At 42.7% G+C, this 23,366-nt stretch overlaps 1 protein-coding gene across 1 annotated transcript in view; it reads right to left on the bottom strand.

Annotated features, from left to right (window-relative positions):
• Positions 1-20,220, bottom strand: part of Cdk17 (cyclin-dependent kinase 17) — a 106,632-nt gene extending 86,412 nt beyond the window's left edge. The window contains exon 1 of the mRNA NM_001108082.2: positions 19,885-20,220. The gene's annotated coding sequence lies outside the window, so the exon portion shown is untranslated. The remainder of the gene's footprint in view (positions 1-19,884) is intronic.
• Positions 20,221-23,366: the final 3,146 nt, after the last annotated feature.

Raw genomic sequence — 23,366 nt, 5'->3', positions numbered from 1 at the left:
GAGATTAAAGAGGGCCTAATTTTAATAAAGAAAATTAAGCAATGCTACATGTTTACATACTTTAAAGGCCATATTACAGCTACTGGATAAGGAACTAATTCTAAGCCAGACCAAACCCAGCCTGAGAGGGGCTGACATGAAGTCCTGCCTCTAGCCAAGGAGCCTTTTGACAACTGAAAGTGCCAGGGACAGGAGACTGGGTTTTCTCTAAGAGTGTCACCCTGATACCACCGTGCTCCAATGGATTCCTCCACATCCGACGGGCAACACAAATTGGACTTGATAGGTCAAAAAAAAAAAAAAAAAAAAGAAGAGGACCAAAGGTCAGGTGGGTAGGGAAGGGGGAGGAATCTGGAAGGAGTTAGGGGAGGAGATAAGTGTGATTAAAACATGCTCTACAAAACTCCTAATTTAAAAAATTTAATAAAACACGAATCCACATTTTTTTAATTAACAATACTATATATATTTTTAAAGTACATCTCACAAAAACTATTTTCAAGATTCCTATGTCAGTTTCACTGGAGGGAACAAAGAAAGCCACGTAGACAGCTTTCTACCTACCCTTTGTCTCTAAGACACATCTGGACTGAACAACTGTGCATGGTAAGTTTTGACAATAGTGATGGTGCCTTTGCTAGACTAACCCTTTAGTAAAGCCTATGTGAGATAAACTGCTGAGGAGCGGCCAACCCACCTCAGCCACGGGAAGCCCCACTCTCCAGTCTTCTGGTAACGCTTTTCAGTAGGACAAGATCGCTTGTAATGTTCTAAAGAAATTGGACTGTCCTTCCAAAGACTGTGTCAGTTGCCCTTAAAACTACAGAGCGACACTCACTCTGGGAAATGTGGGTATGATTCGGAGCAGGGTGAGCTCAAACCTTCCACATTACTTGCTGAGCAGAAAATTAGGAATTGTTCACATACCAACCTTAAAACAGAGAGGGAGAAAGCAAACAAGACGGCAGTTAATGGGCGCACTCCTCCACAAGGCCTATAACAAAGGCCAAGAGAGCAAGAAGAAAATTTGTGTCTGGCTAAATTCAACAGCCACAACTCTTTGTTTCTGTTTCCAGTTTTAATTTACTTGTACCCTGTGGTACCAATTCTACTTTCTTAGGAAACTTCTGAAGGTTAAATAGAGAAAAGTGAAGTGGTGGGTCAGATTAGTATAAAATAAAGCAAAGATGTCCAAATATTACATGTATATTAAAAGTAAAGCTTTTTCAATATACACAGAAAAATGTCCTATGAGGACACAGGAAAAACATGTAGAATTACTTGAAGCTGAGGATGATAACACCTGTAATCCCAGAACTCAGGAAGTGGAGCAGGTTAGCCTGGAAACAAGATAATGAGAGAGTAGCCTGGGCTACCTAGGAAGACCCTATCCTGGATGGATGGATGGATGGATGGATGGATGGATGGATGGATGGATGGATGGAGTAATGCTTAAACTAACCAGAACTCTGATCAAGATACTTCTGGCTGGCTGAACTTTCTAAGTAGAATTAAATGAAATCAGCTTAGTAATTGTCTCCACAAGCCTAGAATTGTTTCTCATTACCTGTTCAGCTGACCCTAAAATCTGAGAAGTTAACATATCCCTCCCATTGGTGAAATGTTAGTTACAAACATTTGTAACTGGCAGTAATGGTGAAAGTTTTACAGCATACAAGAAATTTGAAGAAGCAGAACTTGAGAGTAGGTTTTAGAGTAAGCCTAACCTAACACTTGATTCTTGTCTCCTTCGCTGGGACACTGAGGAGAGCAAAGAATGATGCTGAGAAAACTGTGCTCTCTTCCCCCTTTAAAGAAAGAACCAACAACAACCTCAGAAGAACGTGAGATCAAAGAAGAATTATGTTCTGTGGCAGTATGTACATTTGATGCTCCTGCTTTGGAAGTATACAGTAGAAGAAGGTGTTGAATGACGTGTGTGTGTGTGTGTGTGTGTGTGTGTGTGTGAGAGAGAGAGAGAGAGAGAGAGAGAGAGAGAGAGAGAGAGAGCGCCATGAACCATGCACACTGCTGACACACACACATAAAAAGGAAGCCATGTTGAGTAACTGACTGACCCTATCTAGTTTGTGGAAGCACAACAGGCGCCTGGACAATAGCCAAGCCTCCTACCTACTAGCAAAATGGTTCTCAGAAGGTGACCCCATCCTGCTACCTGAGGTAGAGTTATGGTAGGATGTCTTATCTGGGTTTCTATTGCTGAAACAAACATCAGGGTCAAAAACACGATCAAAGAGCAAGTTGGTGAGAAAGGGGTTAATTTTGCTCATACTTCCAGATCACAGTCCATCCCTAGAGGAAGTCAGGACAGGAACTCAAACAGAGCAGGAACTTGGAGGCAGGAGCTGATGCAGAGGCCATGGAGGGGTGCTGCTTACTGGCTTGTTTCCCCTGGCTTGCTCAGCCTGCTTTCTTACAGAACCCAGGACCACCAGCCCAGGGAGGGCACCACCCACAATGGGCTGGACCCTTCCCCATTAATCACTAATTAAATCCTACCTCCAACTAGAGATGACCTTTTACCCAAACCACAACTGACTACGTGTGTGCAAGCACACTCACACATACACCAACATGCCCTCCCATACTTAACCTTCAAAATGAAGCCTTAGAGAAAGGATCCCCTCAGCAAACCTAAACTTGCAGCCTCGGGTCTCCTTCCCTGCTTGAGTGCTTGACCTCTCTTTCTTCATGCTGCCTATGTATGTACACATGGACACACATGTGGGGTAGATGTGAAGGCAGGAGGACAACTTCAGCTATCAGTTCTTCAGGTGCTATCCACCTTGGTTTTGGCCCCAGGGTCTCTCACTGAACTGGTTCTTGCCAAGTAGGCTAGGCTGGGTGGTCAATGAATCCCAGAGATCTGACCATCTCTACCCGCCAAGGTTAGGATTACAAAGGGACACCTCACACCAGGCCTGGCTTCTTTTTTAATTTAACGTAGGTTCTGGGAATCGAACTCAGACACTCATGTTGGCGAGGCAGGTGAGCACTACTGAGCTATGCCCCCAACCCTTCTTCATCATTCTTAAAAACATTTTTGGGGGGAGACAAGAGATGCTTCAGCAGTTATGAACACTGGCAGTTCTTCCAGGGGACCAGAGTCTAACCCTAGCACCCACATGGTAGTTCACAACCGTCCCTAACATTAGTCCCAGGAGACCCTGCTCTCTTCTGTCTGCCTTGAGCACTGCACGCGCATACAGTGCACAGACATGCATGCAGGTAAAACATCAGTACACATAAAATAAGATTTTAAAAGCACATTTCCTAACATCCAACCACCACTCTATCAGCTTTATACTGTCATTCTCTCTGCATTATTAGCTACACACACACACACACACACACACACACACACACACCCCAATATAACCATTAAATACTAGAACCCTTAAAGCTCACAATTTTTTCTTACTGTTTCCTTCTTAGACAAACCCATCCAGGCAAATGGTTTCAAAAGCATCTATGTAGGGGTTGGGGATTTAGCTCAGTGGTAGAGCACTTGCCTAGCAAGCGCAAGGCCCTAGGTTCGGTCCCCAGCTCCGAAAAAAAGAACCAAAAAAAAAAAAAAAAAAAGCATCTATGTAACAACTTCCTAATTTTTCCCCTGATTCTGAACTCTTCTGGCTACAAACCCATATGCAACTGCCCACTTGGGGGTCAGAAGTGCCAGGTTAAAGTTGGACCTTGTTGCCGAGGGGGAGAAGTTCAGTATCAAAGAACCGATCAAAAAGGTCTTTATAGATGGGACCAAAAGGCTGACTTTTTATAAACACACTTTCAAGTCTGTACTGGTTCGGAGTGGTCACTAACAATCCAAACTGTCTACACTGAAGTCAGGCTACACCAACCCCCGGAAGTCATCTGTCTGCAGTCAAATATTCACTATTCCAGGAAACCTCCAACGGGGAGATAAAGAGTTTCAAATAACTTCATTGTTCATTTCAGGAACTTCCCAAAAAGCTCACATAAACTGACATCAGACTATTCAAAGTTTCAGTAAATAGCAGTAAGTGATTGTTCGCATTCCAGCGGTTGGACTACCTCCCCCACAGCGTGCTCGCCTTGCTGCCTGTGTCAGTCAAAACTTAAACTTCATCGTGATCCTTAAGCTGGCCTAGGGATTCCAATCTGGCCTAGTACTGAGCTACGAATTGTAAACCAGCCTCCCGACAGTCAACGCCAATCATTTTGCCATGTTGCCCCCACCATCCCATCCCCTACTCCACCCCACCCACAGACACACCCAGTTCTGTAAAGACGCACTCCTTTACTGGTATAAGTAATAAACGCAACAGCCTATTTTTGGTACCATTCTCCAGGCGCAAACATTCCTACAGCGCTACTGGACAATTTCCCGAATGTCTATTAAGAATTCAGCTCAGCAATACTGGATTCATTACAAGCCCTGTTGGAAAATATGAATACCTTCATAGAAGGTTATGCTAGATCATCACCCTACGTTAGACACCATCCAACCGCACAACTAGCTTCCATGTCTTAATAAAAGAGTTAATTGGTTCACCAATTAAATCCCTAATTATCAAATACACTAACAATGTCACAATGGATATGCGTGAGGACTTATAAGAAAGATAGGAAACACATCAGAGACAAATTTACTCATGAAAGGAAAAATAATCTGAGAAACACAATACAGAAAAATAGAATACATAATCACCCACAGTAGTAATCAACAGAGGAAAAATACTAGGTAGGAAATACGGTACAATTTAACAGTGAAAGAAACTGTAAAACCACGTATAAAACGTGATTCGCAACTGAGAGAGTTTCCCCCTCAAGTCTTCTACAGAATGTTAACAAGGCCTATCCAAGGAGAATAAACGGAACCAGATGCCGTGATCTAAGCCTGTTGTAGCACTTGGGATGCTGAGGCAGGAGGACTGCTATGATTTAGAGGCCAGCCTGAGCTACATTAGATCTTATGTCAAAAAACACAAAACACGGGGTAGAGAGGGTGACTCAACGGTCATTCTGCTTTTGTAGACGACCCAAGTTCAATCACTAGCGTCCATGTCATGTGGCTCACGACCACCGGTCACCCGGTCACTACAGCTTCAGGGGTACCAAAGCCTCTGGCCTCCTGGGGTACCTGCACCCATGTGTGTATACCCTCCCTACCCCCCAACTCATATAATTTAAAGATTAATCTAAATAAAGAATAAATGCATTAACATTTCAAATGCTTCGAAGCACTGGAAAGATGGCTCTTCTGCAAAAGGGTTTGCTAGCAAGTCTGATAACCTGAGCTAGTTCCCGGGACTGCCATGATGGAGAGAACATTCTCCCAGGTGTCCTCTGACCTCCCTGGCGCCCCTCTTTTCCCTGCCACCACAAATACACAGATGTGACATTAATAATAAAGAACGTAAGTGCTAAAGACAACAAAGTACTAAATGAAGTATTTGGAACTTAAACTCTAAAGTGTAAAGAGAAAGTGCCCCGCTGCTGGCTGGCAGGCTGCCGACAGGTGAAGCCTGCTGGCAGAGGGGCAGTCACTTCCTTTAAGGGTGTGGCCCTGGTAGGTCCACCTTGCTCCAGTAGGTGGACCACACCCGCCGGCAGCAGAAATGGGACTCAGTGGGTTATTTAAGAAACAGAGACATAGAGAGACACACACATAGAGGAACAGGAAGTTGACGGGGGTTGGTGGGGTGAATATGAACAAACTCTATTCTGTGTACTTTTCAAACTCCCAAATAACAAAGAGAAACTTAAAGGAAACAGAAACTTTACTACAGAGGGCAAAAACAAACAACTCACTTAAAAACTGGTTGTGATGAAAGATTTCCTAATTATACTTAAATAGTAAACATAAAAGAAAAAAAATCACCGTGTAAAGTCCATAAACAATCTTTAAAAAACAAACAAACCAGCTGAAGTTCAGACCACACATAAAGGGTTGATCTTCTAGAGAACAGAGCCAAAAGGGAAAGAAAGACCAGGGTCCCTGAAGAAAACCGAAGGTCATAAGGGTTTGTGGATGGGGGAGGGGACGACGCCCCATAAGCCTATGAAATGAACTATCCACATCATTGATAAGATGAACAACATGGCAGTCTGAATTCCTTCCACCAGTTCTCATCTACCAAACTAGCAAATTCCGGAAGTCCGGCTCCAGACAGATCAGGGCTCCAGATGGCAACAGGGCAATATCTATTGGAAAGATGTAAGCATTTACCATTTTTAAATAAGCTTTTTAGAATCACTGTAGATTCACAGAAAACTTGCAAACGTAGGGCACGGAGTTCTCCTGCACCCCATATACAACGTTCTGCTCTTCATATCTTACACTGGAGGGGCACCTTTGTCACAGCTAGTGAAGCCCACCATTTAATTCCATTTCCTTAGTTGTAATCTAATGCCCTCTTTCAGTTCTAGGATCCTGTTCAGTTTATAATGTACTGCAACAAAACATGTCCTTAGGTTACTCCTGGCTATGACAGGCTCTGACTTCCCCATTTATGATGACATAAACAACCTGACCAGCACCATTCAAGCACTGTATAGAATGTTCCTCAATTGGAATGTGACTAATGTTTTCTTACAATTAAACAAGGGTTATAATGTGCAGGACAGAAAAAAAAAATCACAAAAACAAAGTATATTCTCACAACAAAATATCACTAACACGCTTATAATTGTTGAAGCTAGCTTTGACCACCTGACTGACTAGTGTTTCTCGGGTTTGTTCTACCCAAGTTATTCTTCCCCCCAAAATATTATCATGCACTCTTTAGAGAAAAGTGCCATGTGTAGTTTACACTTGAGAAGTAAGGAATCAGGCAGGATGTGGTGCCTTTGTTCCCATCCCTTGGAAGGCAGAGGCAGGTAGACCTCCGAGTTAGAGGCCAGCTGGTCTGCAGACTGAGTTCCACAACAACCAGGGCTACATGGAGAAACTCTCTCTTGAAAACCAAAAACAAAACAAAAACAGAAAGAAGTAAGAAACTGTTACACATGCTTCATTTATGGACTGGAATTTTGCAGAGATTTTTATCAGTATAAACTCACAGTATAACTTTAGGTTCTGGCTAGCTGCATACCAATTTATTTTGGTCCCCCATTATCCTGGTACTGGCCACTGTAGACTCTCCCAGCAGGGAGCTAACAAATAACTCAGGGTGGTTAAGGATTTCTTACATGCCGGCACTCTAAGATGCCATGGCGTCACCTGAAATTTTCACTTCTTCCCCCAGACCAAGAATTCAGCCATTTCCTCAAGAAGGGCTGGTTAGATAGATAGATAGATAGATAGATAGACAGACGGACAGATAATAGACAGACAGACAGACAGACAGACAGACAGAAGCAGAGAGAGTAAAAACAGCATTCTCCATATGGATTACAACCCTCTGAAGCTACCTTTGATCATCAACACATACACAGTTGCTTATCTGACACTATGAAAGCAAAACATAGGGAAGAGCTAAGAACCACACAGTCCAAAGGAAGAGAGCACAGCACAGCTACAGAATGAAATACGAGGGGGCTGTCAATACAAAAATTACCTAACTGTGTGCAGGTCTCCGGCATAAATTATTCATGTGTTTATATCGCGTGTCGGAAACATTCCTCATAAACTTGAATGCAGCAAAGGTATTTCGAGTCAAGCTCAAGTTGAATTTAAAACACTCACATGCACGCAGATGGCGTACGGGCTTATTTTTAGGTCCCAAATACAATTTAACTGAGCCAGTACTGAATGGGCGGTATTGCTCAGGCAGAGTAGCAATATCTGTATTAGCAGGGAGATAATCATGCACAGAGTCGCAGAATTTGTATTCCTTATCATAAAGTAGGCCATTTACAGTTGAATAAAAGGACCCATCACGTCTATATTTTTGTAAATCTATTGTTTACCCCCCTCAAAAAAAATGGTAACAGCGATTTCTAACAGGGAAACATGATTTTAATAAAAGATTAAGAAGTAAAGTGTCTGCAAATTAAATACTCTTCTCCAAGTGTTCCTGAGACAGTAAAATAACCTTCACGTCTCTGAGTTGAGTAAGCTGGAGCAAACATGGCATTGTCAATATGAAATGCGACCACTGAAGTTGCTTCTGAATGGCTACATGTCACAATACCGTATCTAGCCCACCAAGTCCACCAAGTGGCCTGTCGGCAACTGTTCATAAAACCTTCCCAAGAACGTCACTGTAGAAAACGTCCAGGTGCCAGTGGTGCTACCCACCTTTAATCCCAGCACTTGGGAAGCAGATGCAGGAGGATCTCTGTGAGTTCAAGACCAGCCTGGTCTATAGAGCTAGTTCCAGGACAAGCCAGAGCTACACAAAGAAACACTGTCTCGAACGAAAATGAAACAAAACGAAAACAAACAAAAGGTTTAACATGTAGTTTACTTCAATAATTGAATAAAATCTACGCTCTTTGCTGGGTATGGTGGTTTAAACAGAAACTGTCTCCCACAGCCTCAGGAGTTTGAACGCGTAGTCTAGTGCTAATGATGTTACTGTTCAGGGAGGTTATGGAGCCTTTATGAAGTATAGCCTTGCAGAGGAGATGGGCTTCACAGTTCGTCATTTTGACCCTACTTCTAGTTTGCTCTCTGCTTTTCTGCATGTGACTGAAGGTGTAATCTCTCACCTTCCTAGTGTGGCTTCCACCGTGTGTCCCCCTACCATTATGAACTCTCCCTCTGGAAACATGACCCCAAATAAAGTCTTCCTTCTGTATATTGCCTTGGTCCTGGTACTTTATCACAGCAGCAAAAATAACTAATACACTGGGGTATGTCTCTTTTGTCTCTCTTTGACTTCATCTTCAATACCCTCACAAGGTACCTTTCTTTCTTCATACCCACTGTAGTCAAGAGCTGTGTGGAAGAACAACACTATCTTATGTGTGTGCTGATATACATGCATGTGAGTGAACATATATGTACTTGAGTGATGGCCCATGGAGGCCAGAGGGCAACCTTGGGTATGGTTTATCAGGCTGCCATCCACCCATCTGTTTATTTATTGTTGAGGCCAAGTCTCTTGCTGGCCTGCAGCTTGCCAACAAGCCTAGACATCCATCCATCCATCCATCCATCCATCCATCCATCCATCCATCCATCCGTCCGTCCGTCCATCCAAGACAGAGTCTCACCCTGACCTGGAGTTTCCCAGCAGCCTAGCCTGGCTGATTTCAGAGCCCCAGGAATCCATATGGGTGCATGTCAGTTTGAAACAAAATGTAAGTTGTTTTTTTTTTTAAAGAGTTCCAGGATTGAAGAAAAAAATCCAACATCCCTGCACCTCATACAAAGGATACCTGACTGTAAGCCAATGTATGAAAGCGTATGGGTTCCTGGATGCATGGTGTGGTGCCATGGGACATGTGTGGAAGTCAGAGGACCCCAGGAGTCACCTTTTCCCTGTGTGACACAGAGAAGAAGCAGACATCAGACCAGCTGCCTGCAAGCTTCCTGGGACTCCTGTTTGCAGCTCCTACTTCACCACAGTCATAATGAGATCGCAGAAGCAAGCTACAGTGCCAGGCTTCACAGGGCGTCTGAGGACTCGCATTCAGGTCCTCACACTTCCATGGCATGTGCTCTACTCGATAAGCCACAACAAAAATCACTGTATCTATTCATAGGCTGGATTTTTGTATCACTGTGACAGAATACTTGACATAGACAACTTCGGAGGGTAAAGAGTTAAATTCGTGGTTTCAGAAGTTTATTTAGATCACAACCGGAAGGGTGTAATGGAGCAGCTCACACCAAGGCAGACCAGAACCAGAGTGCACATGTAACAGGAAGTGGTCAGGGCAAATCATAGCACCCAGAATTATGCCCCCAGAGGCCTACTTCTTCCAACTAGGCATGACTTACCATAGGTCCACTATGGCCCAATAGCCTAAACCAATCTAAATGGATTAAACCCATTCCTTAGGTCACGGCCTTCATTATCTAACCCTCTCTGCAAACACTCAGACACATCCCTGGGTGTGTCTTTACTAATGTTCTCCTATTTCTCAATCTAATCAAGATGGGCTGTAACAACCAGTGTCACTAACATGGGTTGTCACTGGTGATAGTGGTACAGTAGGCAATACCAGAAAAATACTAAGCTTCCATTTGAGATGGCCACTTCTGGATATCTAGATGCCCTAAAACAAATGGGGGGTCGGGGGAGAAAACAAATGAAATATGAAATGGAAGCATTTGTCAAACACTATGAAATAGCTAAACCTCTTTTGACAGATCAATGTAAAAAGTAAAAATCACAGCCTTAAGAATTATCTGCTACCTTACAAAAATGTTATGTTACAGAAGTTATCTTAAAAATACAAAACTATTTGTGAAAAGGAAGACAACTGGGACTATCTGAAGTTGAAGAGCACTGGGGGATTCAGACTGTCTAGTTTCTACACTATTGTGCATTTCAAAATTAATTTTCAGAAGCATAGTAATTAAGACCATATAGACAGCCACAGGAAGACCTGGTAAGAGCAGGAGGGTCCACTATGTGACGTCAAAAGAACGAAAATAGAACAAAACAGCTCCACACATAAGCAAGGCTCCTAACTCTCTCACCAAAAGCTGGCAAAACTGGAAGGTTCTGAGTTAACGAAAGACTGAAAGATGTAGTTTAAATCATTTTGTCTTTATTCTAAATTCAATTTGCATTATTATTAGTAGCTTTTTCTCTTAATAGGATGTTAAAATTCAAGACTCACCAAGAATTACATAGAACACTAGAAATTCAAGCCAGGTATTTTGATTCAGTTGTTCTGGAAGAGAGATGGAGACTACCCTCATATACAGATATAGCCAGGCAGGGAGGGAGGGAGGAAGGCAGGCAGGCAGGCAGACAGACAGACAGACAGACAGACACACACACACACACACACACACACACACACACACACACACACACACACTACTTTTTGCTTCTAATCAACAAGAATATTTTTGAAGTTCAAGTTAAATCCGCTGGCCTAGAACAAAAGATAATTAAGAGGAATACCCTAACAGCATGCATCTAAGCAGATTTCATGACAAGGAATAAAAGGAAAGGTCAATTTGTCTTTAAATTAGTTTCATGACTAATTATTCTATTTTGTTTTTTAAAGGCCTTGAGAGTGGCATACAGGGGTCATTAGCAAGAATAAACACTGTCTCAAATGTTTAGATGCCAAACAAGGGGAAACCCACAAGGCTAAGGAAAGGGAATCAATTGCAAGGAAATTTGCCTGGCCCTACAGAAACACTTACTCCAAAATGTGCTTGCACAAGGTTAATGCCCTCTTTGTTCCTGGACTGCTGAATATGAAGCAGCAATGATCCTGGCATGGTGGTGCACAGTGTTAATCCCAGCACTTGGGAGGCAGAGGCAGGTGGGTCTCTGTGAATCTGAGGACAGCCTGGTCTGCAGAGTTCTAGGAGAGCCAAGGCTATAAAGAGAAACCTTGTCTTGAAGGAAGGAAGGAAGGAAGGAAGGAAGGAAGGAAGGAAGGAAGGAAGGAAGGAAGGACGGACGGACACACACAGGGAAGGAGAGAGGGAGAGGAGAGGGGAGGAAGTGAAACAACAATGATTATCCTAGACGACTTAATCCTGCATTCCTTCACACACACACACACACACACACACACACACACACACACACACACACACTCACGCACACTGAGTAATTTTCACACTGGGCAAGAGCAGTGAAACATTTTAGAAAAACCCAAGAGGTATGAATAATTTAAAAATCCCATACTATTTTGATCTTTGTCCTTATAAATCACTGATCAACCTGAACAGATCAGATCTATTATATTACCAAATACAGTTCTCACTCCATTATTTCTGAAGTAATACATGTAATAATTTTGATATAAAATGACAGAATAAAAAAATGACAGAATAAAAAATATGAAAAAAATTTGAAATAAAAAATGACAGAAAAGTTAATGAATCAAGGCTATACAATAAGTTGAGATATTTGAAAAGTTCTAAATCTCATAAACTGGGAAAGTTCATTTTTAAATGTTACATGTTTAAACATGATGTTGCCAGACCATAACCACTGGTTTGTAAAATAAATGTATTAATTACAACAAACCTACACCAAAACAGGTGTAATTTAAGATTCAGCTTTAACAGTCCTTAATTTTAAAAGTGAAACTTTTTTTAAATTTTAATTATACTGGAAAACAAATATATTTGTTGCAGGAACAATATTAAAGCCCCGTTCAATCCTTTGACACAACTCTGTATGTCGTGCATTCAAGTCTGGCATTGTATACACACCTAAAAAACTAGACCTCATCAAAAATCAAAGTTGTTCAGTTAAACAAAATTACTAGTACTGACTACTGTTTTTAGATCTTTAGAACTAAGTATTTTATGTAGAAATATGCGAGTTTCGTTATTTTTAGTTTGTCTAAAAGACAACCATTTTTGAGGACCACAAGCCTTTTCTCTTCATTTTCTCTAACAAGTCAGTACAGCTCACATGTAATTAAAGTCTCAAAATGCCAAATTACTACCCCTCTAAGTTGGCCTATAACTGGTTTCTAGATTACTCTCACACAAACACTGCCAACACGGTATTCTCCAATATTCAAAACCTGAAATTACTCTATTGTTTCCAGGCCAGCAACGCTGATAGTACTTTACAACCTCAGTGACCTGTTTCCCCTCCCCCCAGTCCACTGAACTGAACAATGAATGTATCAGTGTGGTGTTTCCCAGTGCTCCCAGGCCACTGGACTGAACAATGTATCAGTGTGGTGTTTCCCAGTGCACCCAGGCCACTGGACTGAACAATGTATCAGTGTGGTGTTTCCCAGTGCTCCCAGGCCACTGGACTGAACAATGTATCAGTGTGGTGTTCCCCAGTCTCCCCACCCCCTAGTCCACTGAACTGAACAATATATCAGTGTGGTGTTCCCCAGTGCTCCCAGTCCACTGAAGAGAACAATGTATACTGGGTGTGCGGATGAGATCATGGAAAAGGAAAACAGAGCAGGAAGTCAAAGGAGAGACTTAAACATTCCCTACAGCAGAACAAAGTCAGCACTACAGTAGACATAAATGTTCCAAATAACGTAATCACCACAACCCTGTCAGACCAGAATAAAGAAGATGTCACAGGAACTGGCATTTTGGCCTCAAAACTGAGAAGTTCTCTCCAAGTCTCCCAGCATTATAATATCAACACCCACGTTTCCTCACCATTGAAAGCCAGCTCTAATATACACTGCCATTTTCCCTATCCTTTTAAAAAAAATAAACAGGAAAAAAATAAAACACACGTTATTTAAAAAGAACTGTCTCAGTTTCATTTGCTGGTTGGTAATTTCTCACAAATATCTAATCAACCTTTGCTTTTATTAGTGAGTATTATATTAATGTGTGCTAAAAACAACTATCAGCCATCAATGAAAAACAGCGCAACATTAGATATATGCTTCGAGAAAAACAAAATGACCACATAATCTAGGATACAGGGAAAAGATACTTTCGAATATTTTCTTCATTATTTACACTTATAAAACTGAAAATTCTTGAACATACAGTAACAAGTACATAAAAGGAAAAAAAAACACGTTATGAAAAGAGAGGGCTAGAGAGAAAGATCTGTCATAAAAGGCTTCCCTAGGCACGTGGCCCTGAGTTCAGGTTTCTAGAACCCATGTGAAGAGCTGTACACAGTGCCCTTGTCTATAGTCTGTGCTGGAGAGGCAGACAGGCAGGGGACTCAGCCTACTGCCTGGCCAACCTTGGTGAAAAAATTACCTCAGGTTCAATGAGAGAATCTTTGAAACAGAGAAAGAAAAAGAGGAAAGAAGAAAAACCATAATAAAGTAGAGAACAGCAGCACACCCCATATTGACCTCTGACCTCTAGGCATGCATGGGAGCATGCTCACACATATACACCCCAACTCCCTCACACACACTTCCAAGCACAAAGCCTTGTCTTTTTTAATTTTTTTTTTGAGACAGAATCTCAATGTATAGCTCAGAATGGCTTTAAAGTTCCTTATAATCCTCCTGCCTCCCCCTCCTCAGTACCGGGACTGCAGGTAAGTACCAATATGATTAGCTAAATGATTCTTATTATTAGCCTTAATGGGGGGAAATTTCCTTTTCACCTTAATGGAACACCTTTCAGGAAACAACATTTTCTATTCTTTACATTAAGTAAGAAATGTATGTTAACAATAGTAATTCATAGGTTTTTCTATCCTAAAGATCAATTTTCAACAGGAAAAATATTATAGTTCTATTCTCAGTGGATATCTGATTAAAAATATGCAAAGTTTCTACCTTGCTTACAGTAAGCTATATCAAGATAAAAAAACAATAGGTGGTGCGTGTGTTTGTTGAAGTTTTCACTTTGATGGTTCTATGGATTGGCTCCTAAATATTCCCAGAACCTCAAGGGTTAAAAGCAGTTCTCAATGCAACCGTGTTCAGACAGTGGCCCCGTCTGGAAGACGACTGGACCATGAAGGTGTTGATCTCACAAACAGATAAGGTATTTATAAATTAATAACCTAGAGAGTGATCGGGAGGCAGTGGAAACTTCAGGAGGAAGGACTAGGTAAGGAGGCAGGTTCTGGAAGACATAAACATGAAGGATATACTCTATCCCAGGCCCCTCCTTCTGTCTCCCTTTACTCGCCTCACAACAGGAGATTACCTGCTTTGCTCTACTGCATGTGTGCTCCTCATGATGTTCTGCCTGACCACGGGCCCAGAAACCATGGAGCCAAATAACCTCGGACTGAAACCTCTGAAACAAGTGTCAAAATAACTGCCTCCCCCTGTAGGGTGATTTTCTTTTCCTCAGGTATTCTGTGACAGGCGTATAAAGCTGGCCAAAACAGATGGCCTATGCTCTAATAATGAAAGCACTATAGTTAAATGATATAAATTCAATAATTCCAATCTCTGTAAAGTCAATGTAAATGAACATAGACATTTTGAAAAGAAAGCAAATGCATTTAAAGCATCCACAAAAGATACCAGGGTGGGGAGGACTGTGGAACGGTCTGTACACACACTGCCTGTGCCTTCTTCTCTGACTGACCACTGCCTCTGTGTTAGCTAGCAAGCTGCTCAGCATTCCATCCTGGTAGAGACACTATGAGCACAGCATTTTTGAATGCTTAAACTGGATCTTGGGTCACTACAGTGGTAGGACCCTGGGGGAAATTACTTAACCCAAGGCCTTCGCTTCCTTATTAGGAAATAAAAAAAAAAAAAAAAAAAAGGTTTACCCACTACAATAGGTTTCCTGTGAGGACTTAACCAAACACTAGTGTCTGGTGCGGCACCAGGCACAACTGAGGAGCTCACAGTTTGCGTTATATACTGAACGTCTGAGTGGCTTCAGATTCATGGGTTAAGACTCTCACCTACCAGTACAATGGCTTCTAGAGGTGATCTGGGGTATCTAGTTAGATTTAAGCAAGGTCCAGAGGGCAGGCCTTTATAATAGTAGTTACATCCTTATAAGAAGAAAAACCTCTCTCCCTTGTTCTATTCCTCCGTTTCCCCCCTCACCCCCCCCCTTTTTTCTCTCTCATCCTTCCTCTCCACCTGCAGGCGACAAACAAAAAGCCAGAAAACCACAGTTAAGACAAGCATCTACAAACAAAGAGAGCCCTCACCAAAATTTAACCAAGTTGGCACTATGACCTCAGACTTCAGGAATCCAGCAAAGTAAGGAGAAAACACTGTTTTAAAAAGCCACCCAGTAGGTGGTGCTTTGTTATGGAAGATGAAGTGGTCTAAGATGAGGTTTCTCAAAAATTATTTTTGAAGATTCTTTAGAAAATTTTCACTAGATCTACATTAGCTCCCCCAAGCCTATCTCCAAACCATTTAACCAGTTGGTTATGGGTCTCCACCACGTGAATTTGGAGGCCATGCAATCAATCAGTATACAATATGAACTATGAGAAAACAAAGTCATTAAATGTTAACTGTGTCCTCTGCTAGGCAAGCTATCCTGACACACTGTGGATCTGATCTAAAAATCAGCTTCCCAAAAACAAGTGTTTGGGGTGGTATGTTACTGTAGGCCACAAAACATTAGATTTACTGCTAGATGTGGTTTATTGATTTTCCAAGTTGGCCAGCAGAGAGAAGCAAAACATGGCAGAATGAGAAAGTTATACCCCAAAACAGTTTTTTCAGGCTTTTCACAATTCCTTTTTCCAGGTCAATATTTTGCAGACATCAAAAGTAAACACACATGTAAACACACATGTAAACACACATGCGCACATGTGCATATGCGAACAAAATTAAACACCGAGTGATTATACTGTGAGCAAAAGGACAACAAGCCCACCAAAGACAAGAAGAATCCATAAAAGACAGTCAAATCAGTCCTCTCTCCAAAGAGTTCAAAGAAACTGGCAACATCACAAGTTGAATCCGCTAGTGACCTATGGGATGAATCTTCTAGCATTTACAAGTGCTACGGAAAGCACATTTTAAATACCATTACATCAACCCTAAAAATTAAAAATGTCATCATCCTTTTTATAAAAAGATGTGTCAAATACATTATTAAAAAGCTTGAGCCAAAATAACCTTTAAATTCAAAATAATTCAAAATTACTTTTCCTTTGCATGTACAAAAAGGAGAGATCGTTTCTGAAAGAACATAGAGCCTATTTCTGTAAGTAGAGTTCAACATATAATAGCTTTTTCCTGCCAACAGAGAAATATATTTATTCAGTAATTATCTACTCTGGAAGTAAAAAAAAAAAAAAAAAAACCCATGTAGAAGAATGTCAGAACATGAAGTTATAATTATTCAAAGACTAAAGAACAACAATAAAGATACTGACTGTGATCTCTTGTAAGTATCCAAGACTATGAGACAATAACAAAGGAAACAGGCAAAGCAATGCAGTGTTCAGACAGCTTTTTAATATTAGAAGACAACATGGTCTTCCCTTTGTGAATAGCTTCCTCTGTTGCCACCATCCTTTTCTGTACTCTTCACAATAAGGTATCCCACTGCTTTTCAGTTCGCAGCCCCATTTCATCATGGAAGGAAAAGGAAACAGTTTTGCTGGAAGTTGAGGGTTGAAAACAGGCCTTGTCAGAGCCAAGCAAATGATCTTATACCCTGCACCTTCCCATCACAATGGTAGGGTTACATAGTATCTGAAAACTAAATGTATCGAAACGGACCTTCAAATCCCTGCAGCCAACACAGCTTCTAGTCAACACCGCTGTAAGCAACAGAACAGGACAAAAGATTTTCTGTCTTCTAGTTTTTGTAGAATCAATGACGTATAAGCATTAAAGCTAACATACTAAATTAAGTCCTCTAATTTCATCTTTCCTTACTGTGCACATATCTCTTTTGTTCTTTTGATATCCAACTTGTATAGGGCAGGTTACACTATGTCACACAGTTAACACCAAAAGTTACTTCCTTAGGCCTGAATCCGAAGATGGGAATACATATTTGACAAAACCCTATTTTAGGAATACAAAAAATATGCTATTAACAAGACTTTAATTCTACATTTTTCCTGGCTGTAAAAGGAATGTGAAGATTTAGAAAAATAGAGGTAAAAAATGAACAACCCACAATTCATAAACACTGATTGGGCATACATTTTCTTGGTGTCACAAATTTTTATTATCTAAGTAGGTACTAAAAGGGGTGAAAAGAAAGGTACACAGGTTTTGATAAGTATATTAAGCATCAATTAATAATGTGACCTGCTAATTTCACAAAGGTTTCTAAACACTGACAGGGAGAGAAGAAGTTGAAAAATGCAGACTGTAGCTGAAATGCCTAAAATTTTAGTGTCGATACTTGAAAGACAGCATGTTGTTAGATGTGAATGTCCTTACAGCCACACTAACATTACTGCACCTACAATAAACGGATTTTACTCTTACTTTCTTCCTATTCATATTTTCATTTCCATTGTAAAAATAGTTGAAACTCCTATGCTTGCATAAGAATTTTAAAATAGGTATTTTTGTTGTTATTATTTATTACTCAACGGACGTGATGATGATGATGATGAGGATGAAGATGATGAGATGTGTGTGGTGTATGCATGTGGGAATCGTGGATAACTTTGTGGGGTTCTTGCCTTCCATCTTTGCATGTGTTCCCCTGGATTGAATTCAGGCCCTGAGACGAGCAGCCTTACCAACTGAGCCATCTTGCTGGCACTTGTGTTGGAATTTTAAAGCAGCTTCAAATCAAAGAGTCAGCAATATTTCTTTGAAGCGCAGCATTCAAATAGTTAATGCTTCTGGCCTATGAGATGGCTTGCCAGATAAAAGAGCAGCACTCTTCACATTCCTGTATTCACTCTCATAACATTAAAAATAAAAAATTAAAATTAAAGACGTCCTTAGTCATGTTGTTTTCTTTTGTCTGAACCCACTGTTTATGGAATTATGCAGATGTCAGAACAACAAAAACTGAAATGACTTCATCAATCAGGTGACACTACATTTAATACATAAGCCAACTCCTCACACTCACAAAAGAACAAAATAAAACCTATTCTATTACCACTAGCAAATTTTTTTTTCTCATAAAATTCAGTTTACACATATTTCTAGATTCAAAGGTTTGGGTCAATTCGACTTATCAGAGATCTTCTTCTGTTCGGTGGTTAACAAAGTCAATCTCGAACAGTCACTCAAATCTGTGACTTTGATACTCTTGCACAAATACTGTTAAAAAAGAAGTCCAACAAAGGATCAGGAAAAAAGAAACAGTAAAAGTTGGGAGGCAAGAATTGTCTCCCTTTAAGTCAAGCATTTCCTGTTAAGTGACAGGGGGTCCGCTATTAGAAATACACTTTGCTGGCCAAAGGAATGGCAAAGATTCAAAACAAAATTTTCAGACTTGTGTCTTAAGAATCAATTTGACTTAGGAGGCGATAAAGCAGGGCCACTGACACGTCTTCGATGGCCACATTCACAGAAGGGAAAGGCGCCACAGATTTCAGCTAAATGCTTTTGCCATTTTTGAAGAAGAAAAGCTAATTGTTAATGGCCACGTGACACAGAAGATCCCAGAAAGGAAAGGGTGGGAGGAAAAGAGAGAAGAGTTCAAGGCAGTTCAGGGTCAGAACAAGTCAGGCATCCTGTCATTAGCAAACGTTCCCCTAGCTGAAGGCAAAATACCGCTTACCCCAGAAGGAGTGGGTGAAAAGTAGGGGAGAGAATGAGTGGGGAACCACAGGGGAAGGCGATGTGGCAGTGCGGGGGTGTTGTGGGGGAGAAAACTGGGGCCACCTAGCTGAGATGGGGAACAGAAGCACCGAACATAAACACGGAGCAAAGCAACTGCGGCTGAGACAACGGTGGAACCCACCCCCACCCCCCTCTTCCCGGGTTCTTTGGGTTTCCCACAGTCCCTCCGCCTCCGGTTGGAGCGACACTCAGGGGTGTGACCCGCCAGCAAGAGGGCTGCCCGGAGCTTTGTGTCGACCCGATCCCCCACGCGAGGGCTCCTCCCCCGCGGAGTTGCCCACCCACCCGCGCGCAGCCTCCCGCGTCTCCAAGGAGCCCGCAGCGCCGCGTCCTCGCCCACTCCCGCCGCCCGCGCCTCCACCCGGACCCCGGGGACCTTTGTGTCTCGGGGGGACTTTCCGCCTCTTCCCCTCCCGCCGCCCCGCGGGGCCACCAGCCTCCCAGGGAGCCCCGATCCGCCGCGAACTCCGGCGGCGGCGACGGGAGCCCCTCCCCCCAGGCCCCCCAATCAGCTCGGCACTCCCGCAGCCCACGTCGCGCGTGGACATTCGACCGACACGGTCCCCACCCGAGCCGCCCGCTGACAGGCGTCGCGATCCCTGCCCAGCCCCGCCGCCAACTCACCAGCAAGTGCGGAGATCGCGGGCTCCGGGCGGACGGGCGGGCGGGCGCGCAGAACGAGCGGATGCAGGTCCGGTGGCGGCGGACGCGCCGAGGCGCCTCAGGCTCAGGCCTCCCCCTCTCGCGCCTTCCGCTCCGCGAGGGCCGCCGGCCGCCTCACGCGTGGCCGAGCCCCCCGCTCAACATGGCTCCCGGGCCGCGGAGCCTCGCGGACGGCCCAGTACTCCGGGCAGCGGAGCCGGGGAGGAGCGAGGCGGCGGGGCGCGGGCTGCTGGACCGCCGGGCGCTGGGGAGACCGCAGCTGCCGCTCTCGTTCGTCTGCGTGCGCGTTGCTTTCTCTCGCTCGGAGGCTGCGGCTTAACGCCTCCGCCTGTTCCCCGGAGCGAGCAAGAGCGGGGAGGGAAAAAAAAGAAAAGAAAAAAAAAAAGACTTTTATTGAAACGATCCAACCAGCGGCGGCGGAGAAAAGCGACCGGCTGCGGGAGCTTCCCCACCCCCGCCTGCACGGCTCGCCTGGGGCAGCGCGACCCCTGCCGGCGGCGGCGACAGGGCGGGGCGGGGCCTTACTTGGGGGTGGGGCTTATGGCCGGGGCGTGGTCTGGGCGGGGCGGGGGTATTCCCAGGGAACTCGCGCCCAAAGCCTCACTTCAAACTCATCGGGAGAGCAGGGAGACCCTGTCGGTGGACAGAACGCTGCACTGTGCCTGTCCACCACGATTGGTGAGGAACCGATCACAATAAATCAATCCCTCACTGTCCCCCTCGCAACTGTAAAACACTGAAGTATTCCAGGCGCTACTGTACACAGGATGCCTGCCAAAGTGCTTTCGAGAGTTGATGTCAAATGACCCACAAAGAAATATCTCGGTGGATTGCCCCAACTTTTCTCCTGTTCTGTGACTGGTTGTGCGTTGCTAGTGCGTAGTCACCCACGCACGAAACTTTGATTTCAACCACAGTGTTTTTAAATGTTATTACACTGTTGGCTGTATGCTCCGTGGGGGGGGGGGGGGGGAACCAACAACAACAACAAAAACTAAAATGGTTAGAATAAAACCGTGTTGTGAGAGGGTCAATACTATGTTATAGGACCCAGAAAGAGATACTGTTGCAGTGAGTTAGATTCTGTTGCTTGAAGGAGGCGAGTCAAAGAGGTTGGCCCAGTTTCTGTAAATCCTTTTGCTTTCTTATTTTCCAGGTAGGAACAACTGATGTGTAGACAAACTAAAGTGACACTGGCCCATTTCTTTCCACAAGTAGGGATAGAAGCATAAAGTTAAAGCAGACTTAAGTTCCAGAGGGAGATACTGAGAGAACAGAAAGAAGACGATGGGGCCCCGGATGTGGACACCCTAACCAAGAAAAAGTTAACCATATAAAAGGCCCCTAGGGTGAAGGTTGGGGTTTTTTGTTATGTTTTGTTCTTCCGTTCTCAACACCAGGAAGTGTACAATATATTTTAAGTCCAATTTCAAATCTCATTATTTCCTAAGGACTTCTGAGTAGTATCTTTTCAGATTGCTGTACTTTTTCCTTGAAGATACTTTCTGCTACCTTCTTTCTACTACTTTGTTGGACGAAGCTGGATGTATTTTCTGCAACTCCCAAGGTTCATACATGTCAACCAGATCTCTCCTGTGTCTCCAATATTACCAGAACTATAAGTTAATAATAGTTATTCTCTACAAATACTTTAACACGTATTTACCATGTAAGAATGACCATATTTACAATGCGTCCCTTTAAAAACGAGTATGCAGGGTTGGGGATTTAGCTCAGTGGTAGAGTGCTTGCCTAGCAAGCGCAAGGCCCTGGGTTTCGGTCCCCAGCTCCAGTAAAAAAAAAAAAAAAAAAAGAGTATGCACTTTTAAACAGCAGCTAATAATTTTTTACATGTGTAAAAACTAACTCAAGCAATTTTATAATATGGTAAGAATTAGCAACATTTTCAGAGTTCTTTGTAAGTTAAAGAAAAAATATTTTTAATACATGACCTACTTTCATACCAAATATTTTCACATGCTTGCCTTATATTAAAAAGCAATTGTATACTTTTTTTTTTGGTTATCTTAGTAAATATTCAAAATAGTAAAAAGGGAATCTACATGATTGCAGCCTGAGTTTCGGCATCTAGAATTCTTCCTTCACATCGCTGGACTGAAATTAGCCCATTAGAAATCAAAGATTATTTTGCCTCAGCCGAAATTCCCAAGAAATATCTTCTCTACCATAGCACCATAGAAGAAATCTGACCTGTGGAATCTAGATGATTATTTGGTTGACCTATTTGTTCTTTCATTTAAAAACAAACATTGCTAACTGCATCATTTGGCCCAGGTACCATGCTAGACCTTAAAGACTCAGAGGTGAAGGTAGTTTTGCCCTTGAACTCTGTCAGTGGAAATGAGCAATATATAAGCAGATCACTTAAGGAACCAATCAGTTAATGCATAAACAGGAGAGACAAACAAGCTCAAACATCGATGGTGATGAGATTGAGGAAGGAGGTGGCAGGATGCTTGAGGTGTTTTTTTTTTGGGGGGGGGGGTTCTTTTTTTCGGAGCTGGGGACCGAACCCAGGGCCTTGCGCTTCCTAGGTAAGCGCTCTACCACTGAGCTAAATCCCCAGCCCCGCTTGAGGTGTTTAAGATGAGGAAAAACTAGGAAGATGATCAGAGGCTAGTAAATGCTGATATGAAATTTTTAGGGATTATACTTTGGGGTTTTTTGGTTGGTTGGTTTTGTTTTTGTTTCTTTTTTTCCCTTCCTTCCTTCCTTCCTTCCTTCCTTCCTTCCTTCCTTTTTAAATTTATTGGAGACCTCTATAGTCTGTAGCCCTAGCTGTCCTAGAACTCACTCTGTAGACCAGACTGACCTCAAACTCTGCCTCTGCCTCTGCCTCTGCCTCTGCCACCCAAGTTCTGGGATTAAAGGTATGCACCATTATACCCAGCTTTGTAAAATATTTTTAAATGTAGAATAGTTTTTTAAACTCTGAATGTTTTCCAAACTGCAGTTAAATATGTTAAGCAGGTTTTTTTTTTTTTTTTAAATCTCCCTGCTACTTGGGAAGGAGAGAGATGTGGAAGAATTCCAAGTTCAAATCCACTTGGAAAATGCCACATTTGTCTCTTCCAGAAAGTCACAGTGCACAGTTATATACAGAAAGCTGGGAGAGGTTCTGAGATTAAAAATAATTTTCTTTCCAGTAAGGCTAATGTATGCCAGGCTGCTTTGACCACAGAGAAGGAATATCCTTGGGGCATACATGAAAATACTGGGGAGAGAGTCAAAAGGCATTGAACATGGAATAAAATGAGGCAGAAACGAAATTGGTCTTTAGTTACTGACAAAATGCTTTGGAGAGGTTTGGCTCCTGGCTTTTAGGAGGCTGCAAGGCTGTACCAAGACTAAGGGGAGATCAAATAGCTTGTCCTCTCTGCTTTCTCTTCTTTCTCCCCTTCCCTAGACTGACAATACTCAAT

The sequence above is a fragment of the Rattus norvegicus genome, chromosome 7 (assembly GCF_036323735.1).
Source record: "Rattus norvegicus strain BN/NHsdMcwi chromosome 7, GRCr8, whole genome shotgun sequence".
NCBI classification, from domain to species: domain Eukaryota; kingdom Metazoa; phylum Chordata; class Mammalia; order Rodentia; family Muridae; genus Rattus; species Rattus norvegicus.
The sequence above is the reverse complement of the archived record's forward strand: the minus strand, read 5'-3'. Positions and strand labels throughout refer to the sequence as shown.